The 18,250-nt window shown below is 38.4% G+C and overlaps 1 long non-coding RNA gene and 1 pseudogene across 6 annotated transcripts in view; one reads left to right on the top strand and one right to left on the bottom strand.

Moving 5' to 3' along the window:
- The window catches only part of LOC111090567, a 269,981-nt gene that overhangs the window by 214,001 nt on the left and 37,730 nt on the right, over positions 1-18,250 (top strand). The gene's annotated exons all lie outside the window — the stretch shown is intronic.
- Positions 16,452-17,745, bottom strand: LOC475722 (nucleophosmin pseudogene; annotated as a pseudogene).

Raw genomic sequence — 18,250 nt, forward strand, 5'->3', positions numbered from 1 at the left:
AATATTAATGAAGTGGTAGCTTGTTTTAAGTGATCTCTTTTAGACAACTTTAATCTTGAATGCTTTCCAAATTTATTATGATTTATGATTTTCAAAGGACTTTAACATGAATTTTTCCATTTGTGGTTTTTTTTCTTTTAAAGATTTTATTTATTTATTTATTTGACAGAGAGAGAGAGAGAGAGCGTGAGAACAAGCAAGGGGAGTGGCAGGCAGGAGGAGAAGGAGAAACAGGATCCCTTCTGGGCAGGGAACCTTACACGGGACTCAATCACAGGACCCTGGGATCATGACCTGAGCTGAAGGCAGATGCCTAAACAACTAAGCCACCCAGGTGTCCTCCAATTGTGGTTTATAAAACTTTGGCTAGAAAATTAGGACAGAGTACAATTAATCCCATTTTATAGATTTGGAAAGTATTGTCCAGAGAGTTTATTAATTATTCAATTCCTATGAAGTGATAGTACTTGCTTTAGTACTCACATTTCCTTTCTCATACTCTAGTAATCTTTGCATGACATGTTACTGCGTCTTTAGGATATGAGAATGTTAAATCATGGCAGAAGCAATGTATATATTAAGAAGTGTTATATCAGAATAATGCATACTAAAAAAATTCTGCAGACATTAAAAGAAAAAAAAACATTAAAAAGAAAATCTACAAGTTATATACAGGAACAGTTCAAGCTCAGAGAAAGGTCTATTTCTAACACTGCAGTAGGACAGCCCTGGATACTTTCTTGTATTGGTTTAAGCGGGAGGGCAGGTTCCATTTTTTTTTTTTTTCCCTTGTGCTTGAGCTTTATGTTGTCTGTTGGAAACAGAGAGTCAAACATAGTAATATTTTAAAGTCTTGGAAATCAGGAATGATAAACAATACTTTTTAGATATATTTAGAATACCAGGCTCTTTCATTCTCCACACAGCTCAGGCAGGTGTTGATCTTTTAACAGCAGATAGTAGCATTTTGGGTACATTTCTTTTAAGGCAACTATCTTTGAAAAGTCATAGACTTACATTGGCCTGGTGAAAATCTGACATGAGACAATAAAATAAGAAAGACATAAATAATTTTAACCACTAGATTGTCTTGTCAGAAGTTAATTTCCACTAAAGTAGCTTCAAGTTCCTATTGACTTCTCTTGTGGTGCTTTTAAAAAATGCCTTCCACTACAACCCTAAACATGACTTTGATTGTAGGTGGAATACTAAGGATTTAATGTGCAGCTGGCTTTTCAAAGTCTGCTGTTCACTAACAGCATTGATTAGTGCCTGAAAAAAATATATGTGTGTGAACTATTAGGCTTACAACTGGAGGTTAAAAAAAATCATTGTCATTATGTCTCAGTAAAACTGAAAAAATATCCAACTATTATTTTAATTAAAGAATTGAGGGATTATAAAGTAGCTAACATTTCGTATAGAAAAGTGAGTTGATCCATACTGTGCTGGTGGTTAGCAGCTGTCAATGACTGGAGCAGATCATCTTTGCCTCACCACATCCTGGCCAGGAGAGGATGCTGGGTTCAGAGAGGATGCTCAGTATATGGATACTTTATGTCTGTGCTGCTTCTGGTGCATACTCTTCATTCCACAGACAGGATGAACTGGGCAGTAGGGACATTGAAAGTTAGCTAGGAAGTCAAAATGGTCCTGGTGATGTTCTGCTTGAAGTCCAGGAACAATGGCTGTACTTAAAATATCTTCCTCTGTGAGTGTCCTTCATCTACAAAATTGACAGGAATTCTTGGGTTTGGGAACCATTCAAATCCCATGATTGTTTGTTAGCAGCCTCCTATATCCATAAATAATATTTTCTCAATGCATTAGCATAATTAGAACTCTTTTTCTGGCCAAGGGAAAGTGGGCCACGTCTCTCCCTTTGTGATGCTGATCAGCCTCCCACTCAGCTATTGCAGCTCTATTGTGGGTGCACCTCAAAATGGATTAGATTTGAACACAACCTGTCACAGGCAGTTGTGGCAGGGTTATTAGGTGACAAGTGAAATCCTGTCTAAAGGAGGACATTTGCTGTAGTGAGAAGCACATTGTGTTAGGAGTCGGAAGACCTAGATTCTACTCCACAAAGCTGCATGGGGTTTGCAGGATGACTTGTCTCTCCAACCTTGATTTCCTTTTCTGTAATTGAAGAGGTTGGTTTAAGTACTCTTCAGAGTTACCTCCAACTAAATGACCCTTGGTTTGTTAAAGGTTTTTCTAGATGAGTCTTAACTCCAGGTGTTAGAATCTGAGGTCTTGAAATTGAGTTTAGAGATTTAAATTTTGGAGCTGAACAAACCTTTACAGGCACTGTCTCCACTACCTACAATGTGAATATTTTGGTATTTTGCAAACTCATCTGTAAAATTGGCAAGTAAAAATTCCGTGCTCACAACATTTTTGTGAAGATTGAATTATATGTTACATTTGAAATGTAACTATTTGCTATAACCAGGTTCAGGGTAACACTAAATTAATATTGCTTATTAGGAGAGAGGGAGATAAAGAGAGAAGAAAGAAATTATTATCAAACATTCAAAATCAACTGACATTTTTAACCTTCATTGAGACGTGAAAGGTGGTGAAAAAGAATTGAGTCCGAGCCTTATATTGCATCACTGACTTCCATACAAAATATGAATGCAGAAAAGTCAGTTTTCCTATTTCTAAGCATACAGAATATTCTAAGGTGATTTTGTTTTTTTTAATCAGGAAAGATGCTCTTTGCTTAAGGGTGCCAGGACAGGCTTACATTCGTAAATACTTCTTTAAACTTAAAAAGATCATAAACCTACATAATTATTTTAGAGGGAGAATTATCTGCATGTGTGTGTAACTATGTGTGTGTCTGTATGTTTATCTGTTACTGTTTTTAATATTTTTTTTCAAAGGAAGCACATTCTTAAGTTTGAAAAAACAAGAAAAGAGAAATAGTTTTCTCTCTGGCCTCATTTATCTTTTTTTTGTTTTGTTTTGTTTTTTGTTTTACAATCTCCTTAAACTACTTTTACATTTAGCTATTTTTATTAGTTTCTTGTGTATTTTTTCATATTATTTATCCATACGTAGTGCTTCCCTTTTTTTTCATAAAAGGTAGCATATCCCATGCCTTTCATTACCTTGCTTTTTGACTTAATTCCATATCTTATCTTTCCAAAATAGTGGAGCAGATTGTATTTTCCAAAAATGGCAGCAGCAATAGCTTCCCATCCCACCTGTTCTTTTTCCAATATGACTTTGACACTCCTCCCGTCAAGACATGAGCTGAATCTAAATGGGCTTGTGACCATGAAGGAAATTATACTGTGTGACAAAGCTAGGACAAAGAAAGTAATACAGCTTCCTTCTGGCTTTCTGTTTAGAAGGCTCCTCTTGGAACCTTGCTGTAGGGAGCTTAAGAAATCACATGGAGAGGCCATGGGTAGGTATTGTAGCTTCAGCTACAGCTGAGATTCCAAAACTGGCAGGCAGCAACATTGTTATACTAAGCAGATCTTCCCAGTACTTCGGCCTCCAGCAGTGGAGTCAGCTCCTAGTCCTTAAGCCTTCCCAGTTGAGGTCCCCACACCTGGTGGAAAAGAGATAAATTGTCCCTAATGGGCCCTTTCTGAATTATTGACCCAGATAATCCATGAGCATAATAAAATGGTTGTTGTTTTACATCAAGAAATTTGGAATAGTTTGTTATGTGGAAGTAGTAACTGCAACAGAGAGTTTCTGCATTTTTTTCAGCTTTATAGTATTCTATTATAGAGTTCTACTATATTTCCCAGTATGTAATGACTTGAGTGAATACAATTCTTGGCTTTTGGGGAAAAAAAACCACTAATCTCTCTCTCTTTTTTTTAAAAAGATTTTATTAATTTATTCATGAGAGACACACAGAGAGAGAGGCAGAGACATAGGCAGAGGGAGAAGCAGGCTCCATGCGGGGAGCCTGATGTGGGACTCGATCCCGGGTCTCCAGGATCACGCCCTGGGCTGAAGGCAGGCGCTTAACCACTGAGCCACCCAGGGATCCCCTCAAACAGATACAAGCATATTTATGAATAATTTTCTTGTAGTGGGATATCTGGGGTAAAGGTAAATGAATGTGTAAGTTTGACTGACATTTTTGAATTGACTTTTATAGGGGCTTTATGAATTTATACTCATACCTATAGTGTCTAAAAGGGTTTGTCTCAGTATAGTCTTGCTATTGCTAAAACTGTTTTCCTGCTATTCTAATAAGTAAATAATGGTGTCTCATAATTATAATTTGCTTTTCTTTTATCATATAAATTTGAGCAAATTTTTCCTCTCATGTAAACTACCTCTTTAGACTTTATTTCAATTTCTAGGTGCTTATATATAGTCCTATACCTACAAAATGATTTATAGATATTTTTCTTATTTGTCATTTTTTGACTTTCCCTACAGTATTTTGTGTGATTTTGAAGATTTGCATTTTTATGTAAAATTATCAACCTTTTCTTACGTGGCTTCTGGATTTTGAGTCTTAATTAAAATGTACCTTTTCTCCCCAGTGTAATCAAATATTTCTCCATCAGTATATTTAATTATATATATGTTTTATATATTATATACATATAAATATATCTAACAGTTTTATATATAAATATTAATAATATAGAAATTCTCCATCATTATGTTTCATAAATAAATGGAAATAATATATCAGATTATATATAAACATGTCATTTATATATATATACTAGATTTACAGTACTCTACAAATAAGTAAATCAGTTTTATATATTTATGTAATTATAAAATATCCATTGAATACTACTAATTACTATACATTAAATACTGTTTAAGGAGTTTTTATTTTTATTTTTATTTTTATTTATTTATTTATTTATATTTTTTATTTATTTATTATAGTCAGAGAGAGAGAGAGAGAGAGAGAGAGAGAGAAAGGCAGAGACACAGGCAGAGGGAGAAGCAGGCTCCATGCACCGGGAGCCCGACATGGGATTCGATCCCGGGTCTCCAGGATCACGCCCTGGGCCAAAGGCAGGCGCCAAACTGCTGCGCCACCCAGGGATCCCAAGGAGTTTTTAAAAATTAAAAATGGATGTTGAGGAATGCAACTTCAGTAAGAAGGCAGGATAGTGGTTTGCAGTTCTCATTCCCTCCCCTCACTTCCTCCAGAAACTGATTTTGACAACCACACGTAGAGAAGAATATCTTTGTGGGAGCCTAGGAGTCCAACAGAGAGGTCTAGCGCACCCTTAGAGCAAAAATTCTAAGAATAAATACATTGGAGTGAGTAAGAAGAACAGTTTTACTTTATCTGCATCACCTCTTCCTCTAAGGAGGTAGAGCACAGTGCCAGGAGAGACCCCTTTGGCACATAGTTTCTCCCATAGGAAAAAATGAGAGTGTAGTGAGTGCCTGGCTTTCCCAGACATGCAGGGAATTGCCTGAGAGGCTCACTACTTCCTTCCTACCCCACCCAGAACACTGAGGGAATGGGAATGGCTGAAAAGTCTAGACTGCTAGCAGCAGGGAAAAGGGGTGGGAGCTCACACCAACCAAGGCACAGATGTCAACAAAGGCTATGTTTTCCACTAATTATCTGGCAAACTCCACCCAGAAGCCTGCTCACAAACCTGCCAGGATGCATCACCTGTTGACCGTCCCACCCTCTTACCAGCTAACCCATGTGCACTCCTAGCCTTCTGTGTGTTCCTCCCTCCCGGTAACCAGAGCTCTGTGTGTACCTCACTGAGGGCTCTTGGGAGCCTTTGCAGATTATGTGTGAGCTCACACTGGCAGTCAGCTCAACTCTGCTGTTTTGGGGGAAGGGGTTTACATTTTAATACTTCAGGCATTGCCTTAGGGAAAAACAAACAAACAAAACAAACAAAACCAAGAGGCCCTCAGCACCTGGCCTGGCTTTTTGGGATTGAGAGAAAGCATGCAATCCTAAAATTTACCTCCCAGCAGAGATAAACTCATCTCCTCTTGGCATCAGATGGCAACTGGGAGAACCAGCTGGAAACTTGGGCAGGAACTCCCTGGAGAAGAGGCAGGTGTGAATGGGGTTACCAAAGGGGGGGAAGGAGGTAGGGAGAGTAACTAGAAATAGGGTTACTCAGGAGAGGATCTCCTATTAATCTGCCTCTTCAAATAAGTAAAAAAACAAAGGCAAAAACAAAAACAAAAAAACCCAAAACAACTCAGCTTGGAAAGCCAGTTCTTAAAAGGGAGATTTATATTGATAAATACCTACATTAAGAAAAAAGAAAGATCATGGGGCACCTGGGTGGCTCAGTTGGTTAAGCATCCAACTCTTGATTTGGGCTCAGGTCATGATCTCAGAATTGTGAGATGGAATTCCACATGGGGCTCCATGTTGGGCATGTAGTCTGCTTAATATTCTCTTTTTCTCCTCTGCCCCTACCTGCCCCCCTCCCTCCCACTCTAAAAGAAAGAAAGGTTTCAAGTAAGTAACTTTTCAACTCAAGGAGCTAGAGAAAGAAAAACAAACTAAGCCCATATTAAGCAGGAGGAAGGGAATAATAAAGATTAGAGCAGGAATACATTAGAGGTTAGAAAAATAGTAGGAAAGATAATGAAGCTAAGAGCTGGTGTTTTTGAAAAGATAAATAAACTTGAGAAGCCTCTAGCTAGATTAAAGACAAAAAGAGAGAAGACTTACATAAAAAAAAATTATAGAAGCAAGAAGAGACATTACAACTGATAACACAGAAATACAGAGGATCATAAGAGACTAATTTGAACAGTTATACACCAGTAAATAAACTAGAAAATAGATGTATTCCTGGAGATATACAACCTACTATCCCTAAATTTAGAAGAAATAGATAGTCCGACAATACCAATAAAGAACTTTCACTGAGGTGAATCCTGCAGGCTCTGACATTTTAATTGTGTTAAGAAGGGAGGCATTGTAAGGTGCTGGCAATTGTTCTACAGTGGTATTCAGGAGCCTTGGGCTCTGGTTTCAGCTTTGATATCACTGAGCATGACACAACCTGAGTGCCAATATTCTCATCTGTAAAATGAGGATATATATATTTTTTAATTTTAAAAAATTGATTGATTAAAGTTAATTGAATCAACTATATTTTTTATTGACACACAATGTTGCGTTAGTTGATTTGACAAGTTGGTATGTTACACTGTGCTCACCAGAAGCGCAGCTGCCATATGTCACCAGATAGCCCTAGTAGAGTACCATTGACTATATTCCCTGTGCTGCTCCTTTTATTCTAGTGACTTACTCATTCCATAACTGGAAGCCTTTACCTCAAGGTGGAGATAATATTGACTATCTCAGAGAGATGCTGTGAGAAGTAAGTAATGGGTGATATATGTACATAACAGATGGTAATAAATGTAGTTTTTATTTTCACCTGAGAGGTTTGTTGGTTCTGTGCTACAAGAACACTAAATCAATAGAAAGCCCTGTTCTGAAGAAAATTTGAAGGAGAGTTGAAGGCTTCTGCCGCTTGACTCCAGAGCCTTGTTTCCAAGGATAGTAAGCAGGTTGACTGTTCAGGAAGATTATGTTTCTTGATATTCATTAGGTTTTGTAATCTTCATGATTTATTAAATTATCAAAATTGTATTTTTGGTAAAAACCAATTTTTTAGGAATTGTCTATTTGGGAGATAATAATAGTGTGCATAAATTATACATTTGGACTTTTGTTATAATTTATGGCTAAAGTCACCTCCGGTATGTGTATACACATACACCTATTGTTTTACTTTCTGCAATGGAATTTTATTCAATTTTCTCCTTTTTTTTCTCCTTTTTTTAATTTTCTTTGCCTTCTCTTCTCATTTCTCAGAAGATTCAGGGAATTGGTAAATGGCCTGTCTCCTACTTAGATACCCTATCGTCCTCCACTAAACTGGTACAATGTTTATTTGTGCTTAGTTATCATTTTATTCTGTCTTCTGCAGTTGTGATAGTCCTTGATGCATGACTATATGGATCTGTAAGAGCATATTCTTGACTGGGAAAGTGATTGCGTGGCCCATTTGACACTTGACATCTCCCAGAAGGAAGTACCCTTCTCCAAAGGACAGGAAGAAGAAGGGGAAAGTGGAATGAATCCGAGAGAGATCTGAAGGGCACTGGGCTTTTAGGGAGTGCTCACCAGGCTGGCTGCTTTATCAGAGCCTCAGGCTGGGGGCTGAGAGCAATAAATGCATTCCACACACGTCAAAGGACTTGGCCTGGCCTGGGGATATGTTAATATGCTAGAAGATTTTCCTGATTCTTTTCCTCCCTCAAGTATTCTCCTTCTAAAGCACCTAGGTTTTGAACTAGACTTCTGTGTCAGCATGGGCTATAGTATTCCTTAAACCTTAGTGATTTTTCACTCCTAGGACCAGGAAAGTATAAATAAGTATTTTTAAAGAGCAGAGTAATTCATAAAGCAACTTAATGTTTTTCTTCTTTTTAACTCCAAACTCCCTCAGGGGCCTCGTTCTTTCCTAACGTTGAATGAAAATGTGGGAAGTTTCCATAGTTTTTCTGGTTTCCCCATATAGTAGATTAAAAAAAAAAATGCTCAGGGCACAGGCAGTCCCAAGAACAGTAATTAAAATGTGAACTCCAGGGATAATAAAAATTCCTTATTAAATTCTGAATCCACACATCTCCCTTCCTTCAAATGGGGACCAGCGGTGGTGGGAGATGGGATGTTTATTCTTTTTCTCTCACCCACATGTGTTGTCTTTCTCCTCATCTGTTCCTTCTCACTTGGCAGCCCTTGGCTCCAGCAAGGTCAGAAGGAGGGCATGGAGGCATGGTAGGTGGTAGAAAATATTTCTGTTGGCTGATATATTTTTGAACTGGCATGGTGCCCTTTCTGGGCTTGATAGTTGTTCACAGCTGATGCCCTCTCATGGGCTGCTTTCAGATGTTTATAGAAAACACCACTGCCCCCCAAAGTGCCACTTCTTAGGAGAAGATAAGGTATCTCTTTGGATTGGCCACTTATGCTAAAGCTGTCATTTTGGGCAGAAACTCAAATTACCCCAGGATAGACCTTGCTAAATGGTTCATATTTAGGATCTTGGCATATGTCGTTTTGCTGTTGGCCTTTGGGGCTTCCTCCCATATCAGTACCCTGTTGCATTAGAATGGGGAAAATGAGGGCAGGAATATAGCACACAGGTTAAAAGTAAAGGCTTTGTGATTCAAGTCCTGGTTCTTTAATTAAATAGCTATGTGAGCTACTGACTTAACCTCTTGGAGCCTCAGTGTCTTTGTCTGTAAAGTGGAGTGATAATACCTAATTTAGAGGTTTATTATGAAGATGGGATAATTAAAAGATCTAGCACATCTACACTCGGCCAACATGTGATTTTACATCTCACCTATGATTTCTCAGGGATGATGTCCTGGATTTGCCTTGTGCTATGAGAAGAAGCAGGTGGTTCAATACCAGACTTACCTTTACATACTCTGGAACAGTTATGAAACTAGTTTTTAAGAACATGCCAGCTAGTTATTTAAGAAGAGCTCCTCATATGAGGGCAATGTTTGCAGTATCTAAACTGTCTTTATATATAATTTTTCATGTCATCTTCAAGATACTCCTGTAAGCAGGCCAAAAAAATAAAGATCTTATTTTCCTTTCTTTGCAGATGAGGCATTTGGGGTTGTAGCAGGGACAGAGATCATAGATGACAGCGCTGGACTCAGAACCTAGGTCCTTGGACTTCCCAATGTTCTTCAGGCTGCGCTGACTCTCCTTTTCTGTCTTAACATTGTTTGTCAAATGGGCCCTGCAGTAGGTGGCACAGATGTTATTCCCTGTGGTGGCAGTTTGGTGGGAGGCCTTAGAAAAGAGAAAAGTTTTCTTGCAAGGTTTTCATCTGCACAGGTGGCCTCCCAAGTGAGTGGGCAGGAATGCCTCTGGTGAGGTACAGGCCTGTTCTGTCCCATTAGGGAGCTGGTCTCTCCTTTCCTTCAGACGGCACCAGTTTCTTTAAAAATCACCCTGTTGACATGCCATTAACAGAGCAGAACATGTTGACATCCAGCTGTTGCTTTCATTACCAATTTGTTTTAATTGGTCTCACACTGTTTTCCCCTCACTTTTTTGTACTGTGTTGGTTTAACTCTGTCTGCAGCCAGCCTGGCTTGAGCTGTAAACCTTTTATGAGAGGAACTTGCTGATGTGTGGAAAGTCACAGGCAGCTGGCTGGTCCTGGCCGACAAGTCTGGAACATTCCAGTCCAGACCTTTACCATTCAGTGATTTTGTTTGCTCTTTCAACATCTCCTTTTTAAAAACTATAATCCCTAAAAATGTGCAGAAGGAATACTTCTCTGGGCAGATCTCTAACAAAATCTCTTCTTAGTGCACAAATAACAACATATTGTTAAACTGAATTATCAGGATGGTGTTTGTGATGAAGGATGTTTGGCAGTTCTTGCTGTTGGAAAAACATTTGAGTGATCATGAGTAGGACATTTTGCTCTAGTCAGTGTAATGAATTAACAACTGATCAGTGGCCCAGTGCAAACAATGCCCTTGGAGGAGGACAGAAGTCCAGATGGTGGGCCATGATCCAGAAGTTTGGGCATCGGTCTAGAATGCAAGGTGACTGCAAGGTGGTGAAGAGGGAGATGGTAACCAGTGCATAAAAGGCTATCTTTGGTTGTACCTGCCAGTGGGAACTGCTTATTTGGTGTAGTGAGTAGTTGAGATAACAGTTTGCTTTATCCACAAAGAATCATAAGGTAGAACTTACTCGTTTCCCACAGCTCAGCTTTGATTCTCAGTTATACTCAACCTGAGCTTTCATACAGGGAAGAAAGAAAATGCACATTCATGTACATGCACACACACACACACACACACACACATACAGCAAAACCAGGAGGGCAAGTTTCCATTAGGAAGCAATAATTTACTTGTGTGTCTAAGCAATATTTATTGAGTACCATCTTTCAAGTACTGTTCTATTTGCAGCTAGCAGAATAAAACCTACTTTCTCTGGAGGATTTATTTAAAACATCAAAAATTCTTGCAATAGGAGATAAATAGATTCTATTCTGTTAGGTGCAGATTTGCTGTCTATTATACTTATGTTCACTAAATAAATGTCCCATTCCAAATTGACAAAAGTGGAGTCCTTTCTTTAAAATTTTTGTCTTAAAAATTATGTGATTAGGCTATTTGATATATATGATACAAAAAGATTGGATCATTATTGAAGACACAGAATTTACTTACATATTCAGCATGGGCTCCCAGCCATCTTTTTGTAGGGAGTTGTAGAGACACTGTTTAATTCTTTCAGCAATGTGTATGGAGTACCGTCAGCTGGAGAAGCTCACTTCATCCTTGGTCTCCAGAGTTTTATTGAGGGTTGATCATGTAGGCATGGGACATTCGTGTGGCTAAAATTAGTTACTTAGTTTCTAGGTTCCATCGAAATGATACTATATGACCCAAGGTCCCAGTCATAAACCACCTTGTTAGCATAGACTATCTGGCCTGACCCAAGGCCCTAGGTGAACAAAGGTACTCTTATCAGGCAGGATATTCTAAGGGCTTAGGAAGTTAGTCAGAGGCCAGACTTTCCTTTGGAATGTGCATGGTTTGAATACCCAAGAACTACTAAGTCATCTTTTTATTTCAGTCAGCATTCCGGGGAATGGACCTTACTCATTATGTCTTCTTATAGGGCACAAGAACAATTTTGTCAGTGAGAAGATGATTAGATTATTGGTCACTGGTTAGTTTGAGTTAAATGTCAACTGTTTAGAGTTGTCAGGAAAGCCAGCTGCACTGCACATGGAGCAGCTGAATTGAGAAAACCTTCATTGTATTCTAAAGGTCTAGATGAAAATATGAGGTAATGTTCAGCTGAAACTATCAAAATTGTTAACCCTCCTAAATTAGCTTGAAAACTTATCAGTACAATAAAAACCTTCCCTATAGTTTCCCTATAGCACAGTGGATTGAGACTAGGTGATTATTCATAACTTGCTCAGATGTCCCTGGGTAACAAGGATAGGTAAAACCAAAGCAGTGTGACATGTTTGAATGTTGCTGAGTTGACTATTAGATGTAAGCAAAACCTTCCAAAGCTGTGATTGAATACTAGGATTAGTCCCTCAGTATGTTGGCTTTTTTTTTTTTTTTTCCCAGCCAGGCTAAAGTTTTATTTTTTTATTTTTTATTTTTTTTTAAAGACTTTATTTATTTATTCATGATAGTCACACACAGAGAGAGAGGCAGAGACACAGGCAGAGGGAGAAGCAGGCTCCATGCACCGGGAGCCCGACGTGGGATTCGATCCCTGGTCTCCAGGATCACGCCCTGGGCCAAAGGCAGGTGCCAAACTGCTGCGCCACCCAGGGATCCCTAGGCTAAAGTTTTATAAATGTGACCTCAGTATTAAATAAAATTAATCCTAATCAAAGAGAACTTCTACTGATAATAAAATCCTGAGATGAATCTTTGGGCATCATATTCCCTAAGGAGCTGAGCCACATTCAGTGTATACTGCTAAATATTTTTGAGGTTAAATTGTTCTGGAGCTCATTATCAATGGGTTTTCATCTGTTCTTTTTGAATCAATGATTTCCTTTGTTGGCTTCAGACTGTCTTTGTATTCTCTTGACACTCATCTAACAAAAGCTGCCTGATTTAGCAATGCTGTTTGCTGGAAAAATCCAACATCAGGTGAGTCATTCCATCCATTAACTACCTCTGTTCTTCACTGCTGCTCTCTCCAGTGGGGTTTCCCTCATTCAGTGTTGGGCTTGCTTTCCACTTGAAAAGTAAAGGTTCATCTCAGCAGTTTCTAGGTCTTTCTCTCTTTGTACCCACTTCTTTCTCTTGTTCTTCCCACAACCATCCTTATCCAATCTCTCATTTAGGACTTTGAAATCATTGAGGTGAAAAGCAAGAATAATGAATTTCAGAATGAAAACCATAGGTCTATTACCACTAAATTCCTTGCCAAAGATTTTCCAAACCACTTAGGTGTAACAATTGCTCATTTTTATTACTTAGTTGTGCTATTCTACTTTTGCAATAACTTTGCATCAGGTATATACATGTGCCATATATTTTTATATCTTTTACTTTACTTTTATTATGTCAATTACTGAAAGGTCATTCAAATTTTCAGCTGAACCAACCTATCTGAAAGGCATGTAGTATTAGAAGTTTGTTTCAAATTGAAAGGTTTGTTCTTTTCCTTTTTAAATGGAAGGCAAAGGATTAACTGTAGTAGTCAGTTGGGGTTTTCTTTAAATCTAGAAGTGGAGAACATATGTACATGGTAAACTTTGAGTAGTAAGAGAATCACACATTTATAAGGTAAAAATAGTTAAGTTGCCAGACCAAGGTGCTATTTATAGTCTTTATTACTGAATGTGTCTGATGTTAATTATGTTAAATGTCAGATGGTAAATCCAGAGGACTGCTCTAAATTATGGATTTGATATATTTTTACTGGATAATCAAATATAAGAAAGCTGAGTTTCACCTATTTAACAAGCATAGATAAAATTTTTAGAAATATTCCAAATTGACTGGGTGGCTCCAGTCAACAGCATCGGGGAGATACCACAGGTGGATAAATGTGGACAAGCTCTATAGGAAGGTGACAGATATTCAAATCTCTAGTCTTTCACTAGCCATCTCTGAGCTTTTTGGTTAATTGTTCAACTTCTTTATGACTGGTTTCTCTCATCGGTAAAATGAGGATGATAGTTATATTTATTTCAGAGAGTTCTTATGAAAATATCCATGTAGAGTATTTAATACATTGCTGAGAACGTACTAGTACCGAAAAATACAGTTATTTATCCTTGTAGGAAGAATCAGAATTATTTCTTAGCACAACTTTCACAATTGAATTAATTCAGGGCTATAGGCAAACATTTCATCAGCCAGTCATCACTTATTAAGGCAGACACTCAGGGCAGTTTCTGCTTATCAAAAGTTATATAGTAAGCCAGTCTTTAAATATGGCTAATTCATCTAGTAACATCATCCCAAGTACTTTTTTTTAAGGACTTGGTTAACACTTACACATGAATATGCCAGAACTTGAGAACCTCAGTCCCTGGCTCAAACAATTTGGAGCTCTTTTCTGGAAATAATGCTGAAATATTGACTTATTTTTATAGGTGCAAGCATTGTTCTCCTTTGACAGTTAAAGTCTTTGTCTAGTATATTCAATGTCTGGGCTTCCTCAGAGAGTGTTTCTATGTATGTATGTATGTATGTACGTACGTATCCATCCATCCATTCATCCATCCATCCATCCATCCATCCATCCATCCTTTGAATGGGCCATACTTTTCTGTTTCTTTATATGCCTTGTGACTTTTCTTGGTGGAAAACTAAACAATTAAATATTATGATATGATAGCTTTAGACATAAGATTTTTCTTCTTCCTTACTTCCTATTCCTTGATTGTTAAAGGTTGTGATCACCTGTTTACTTTTCCAAACTACTTTTGCAAAAACTCTATCCTTGCTGTGCATGCTCACTGAGATCTCTGTTCCTTTAAAAGCTCTATTTAGCTAGTATTGTGACAGAGATTTTCTTCAAATCCAAGAGCTCAAACACCTATCTCAGTCTTTGCAGATCGGCTCTGCACTGTGGCACTTCTTTAACACTTAGCTAGGCCATTTACAACTTTGTCATAGCCTTCACTTCTTGTTTGCCCTGAACCTGAAGAACTGCTTAGGATCTCTGCAGATATTATATGAGCCTGTATTTGGCCCCAAGCATGAGCCTGGCTTCCTAAATTGCTGAATATATGTGGATGGTTTTGAAAGGGCCAATTCCTCAAGGAATTGTCCTCAGGTTTTCCTCCCAGGGTTTAGGCTGTGTATTATATGTCTCAGCCATAGCCCTTTATCCCAGCTGGCTGTGGATTTTCCATTTATCTTACAAAGTTTTAAAAACTATTAGCTGTTCACAGTTTATTCTGTACTACCAAAAATACATCCTTGAATTCCACAAAGAAAAAAGCAATCACAGTGGAGTTTTATAAAATTGCCATATTTTTATATTTTTTGAGGTTTTTAAAAAAGATTTTACTTATTTATTAATGAGACACTCACAGATAGAGACAGAGACATAGGCAGAGGGAAAAGCAGGCTCCCTGGGTGGAGAGACTGATTCAGGACTAAGTCTCAGGACCCTGGCATCATGCCCTGAGCCGAAGGCAGATGCTCAACCACTGAGCCACCAGGCATCCCTATTTTTTGAATTTTTGCCTTTTCCCCACTGAGACTTACTCTCCTAGCTGGTTTGTTTCCCAACACTATTACATTTTTCATGTTTCAGAGTCTCTGACACCCTTGAGAGACTTTCCATCTAAGATCATTTCATGGATAAGGACCTACCATGTTTTCCTAGATAGCCATGCCCAAAGGGCTATGATATTACTGTGCCATGGTGGAAACCAGGAAATGGTGCCTTACTTCCTTCTTATACCCTGCCTTTGGGTAGGTATTTTCTCTCCTATTTGTTTTATTTTTAATACCTACTTGTTATGTAAATTTGTCCATGTGATACACCTGCCTGTCTCTTTTGTCTTCATTTTTGTTTGCAAGCTACTTAAAGGTTTCTTTCTTTTCTTTTCTTTTCTTTTTTTTTCTTTTCTTTTTTTTTAAAGAGGCTTAGAGACACTTGTTTTTGTTTCAAAACTGAAATTTCAAGAATACTTCATCAGCAAAGAACTGAGTCATCTTTAAGGTCAAGAGCAATAACAAAAATGCAGATAATAATCAGAGATTTTATTTAGCTCATACCACACAAATTCCTCCATAATTTTTATCATGTTGCAACACATTATGTTAGAAAGTGAATCCTGAAAGAGACTCCTTTAAAGGAGCCCTTTTTAATGGTTACATCTCACTCTCTTCCAGGTATGAGTTGTTTGATGAATCTGGTAATAACCACGCTACATATTTTTGTGGTACTTAACAGGCATTCAAGGGCCTTCACAGACATTATCTCATTCGAGCCTCACAACCAGCAGTGAGATAAGCCTTATTATCACCATCACCACTCTCCCATTTTCTGTGAATATCTTTTCAGTGGAGAAACCAGTTTGCCTTCAATGAGCAAGTATACACTGTCAGAGATGCCTGGCCAGACCTTTTTATTCATTTTTTTCTTTTTTACTGTCACCCAGTCAACATACCCTGACTTTATCAGCTGACTCTGCTCAGTGAGCATTCCTCTCCAGGGTGGTTCTTAACACTGACTACATATTAAAATTATTCAAAGTTCTTAAAAAATCACTTTGTGTTTGGGTCCCCCATTAGACCAGTCGCATCAGAATTGTAGGGCAAGATTTGGCAGTGGCTGGCCAGCTTGCCGGTTTCCTTCCTTCCTTCCTTCCTTCCTTCCTTCCTTCCTTCCTTCCTTCCTTCCTTCCTCCCTCCCTCCCTCCCTTCCTTCCTATTTTTTTTTTACTTTATTAAAATACTGAGTTTATTTCACATGTATATTTTTGTCTCCCCACCATTTCCATTTGTCTGACCACCACTACCACTATGTCCTATCATAACATTCCATACATACTTAAAACCAAGCAAAGGGTGGAGTTCCATCTTTAAAAACTAAACAGGCATTTTGGACAACACATTCTTGGCAATGGAACCTGGACAACATTTATCAGACACGGTAGGGAAAGTTCTCACTCTGCATTATAAAAAGGACAGCCAGATATCAACTGTTACAGAAATGAAAGAAGACGGAAAATTTTAACAAACTGTTTAAACTATTTTCTTAAAGAGACTTCCTCCACTGCCAGAGATCTTGAATAGCCTCTTGGTCAGTCATCCGGAAGCAATTCTTCACATAATTGATGAACTTGGCTTCCACTTTGGGAAGAGAACCACCTTTTTCTATACTTGCTTGCATTTTTGCTTTAATGTCTTCTACAGAACTAGGTCCTTTCGGTGTTTTGGGAGTCTTTTCCTGTTTTTTGAAAGATTCTTGACCTTTTGTTCTTGGTGTTGATGGTTTTGAGTCTTTTCCATTCTGGTTTGATTTTTGTGCATTTTTGGCTGGAGTATCTCGTATAGATTTCTTTACTGGAGCCTTTTCTTCAGCTTCCTCATCATCAAAATCATCATCATCATCATCTTCATCATCGTCGTCGTCATCGTCGTCGTCGTCATCATCTTCATCAGCAGCAAGTTTTACTTTTTTCTGTGGAACCTTGCTACCACTTCCAGGGGCAGAACGCTTTCCAGATATACTAAGAAGTTTCACATCCTCCTCTTCTTCATCTTCTGACTCTGCATCTTCCTCTACAGCTACTAAGTGCTGTCCACTAATATGCACAGGACCGGAACCACACTTCAACCGTAAGACCACAGGTGGTGTTATTTCAAAGCCCCCAAGGGACACCATTGGCTGTACAGACATTTTCAAAGTTGCCAGAGTGACTTTAATTGGACTGCCTTCATAATTCATTGCCTCTGCTTCAACAATGTGCAATTCATCCTTTGCACCAGCTCCCAAACTGACCGTTCTTAAAGATAACTGGTGCTCATTTTCATCATTATCCACCTTAAAGTGGTAATCTTTGTCAGCCTTTAGTTCACAACCAAAAAGATAGTTCTGGGGCCACAGGGGGCTCATGTCCATGTCCATCGAATCTTCCATGGGGCGGTGGCACGCACTTAGGTGGGAGAGAAGGCGGACGGAGACACACGACTACTGTTCCTCAGAACAGCCGCGCAGGACGGAATCACAGCAGGGCCCTTCCTTCCTATTTTTGGATGATTTTAATAGGCATCAAGGTTTGAGAAGCACTACTATCAATGCTTACAACTTCAGAGATGGAGAGCAATTTGTTTTCAGTTTTCTAAAAAATGAAACCTTTGTGTCTTAACCTTTATTATCTTCTGTGGCTTTTCTTTTAAGGTAAGAAATCTCATATTTCCATTTTCTCAAATAACAATACATTTTGTTTATATACTGTTTTATAATTAAAACAGTTTCATATACATTATTGCTCAGTGAGATTCTCTTTTCGACATATGATTGGTATCCCATTTTAGAGGAATGGGAGGCCCGGGGAAGTGAGGTTTCTGGCTCGAGAAGAAGTTTGAGTGTGGCTGTATGTATATAATTGGGACAAAGGGAAGAAAAGGGCAATCCAGTCTTTCTCAGGTGATGAACTTCCCCTTGGCGTTCACAGTGTGGTCATTGGTCCACAGGCCCTGCATTATCACCTGGAAGCTTGTTAAAAAT

Source organism: Canis lupus, chromosome 17 (genome assembly GCF_011100685.1).
Source record: "Canis lupus familiaris isolate Mischka breed German Shepherd chromosome 17, alternate assembly UU_Cfam_GSD_1.0, whole genome shotgun sequence".
NCBI lineage: Eukaryota > Metazoa > Chordata > Mammalia > Carnivora > Canidae > Canis > Canis lupus.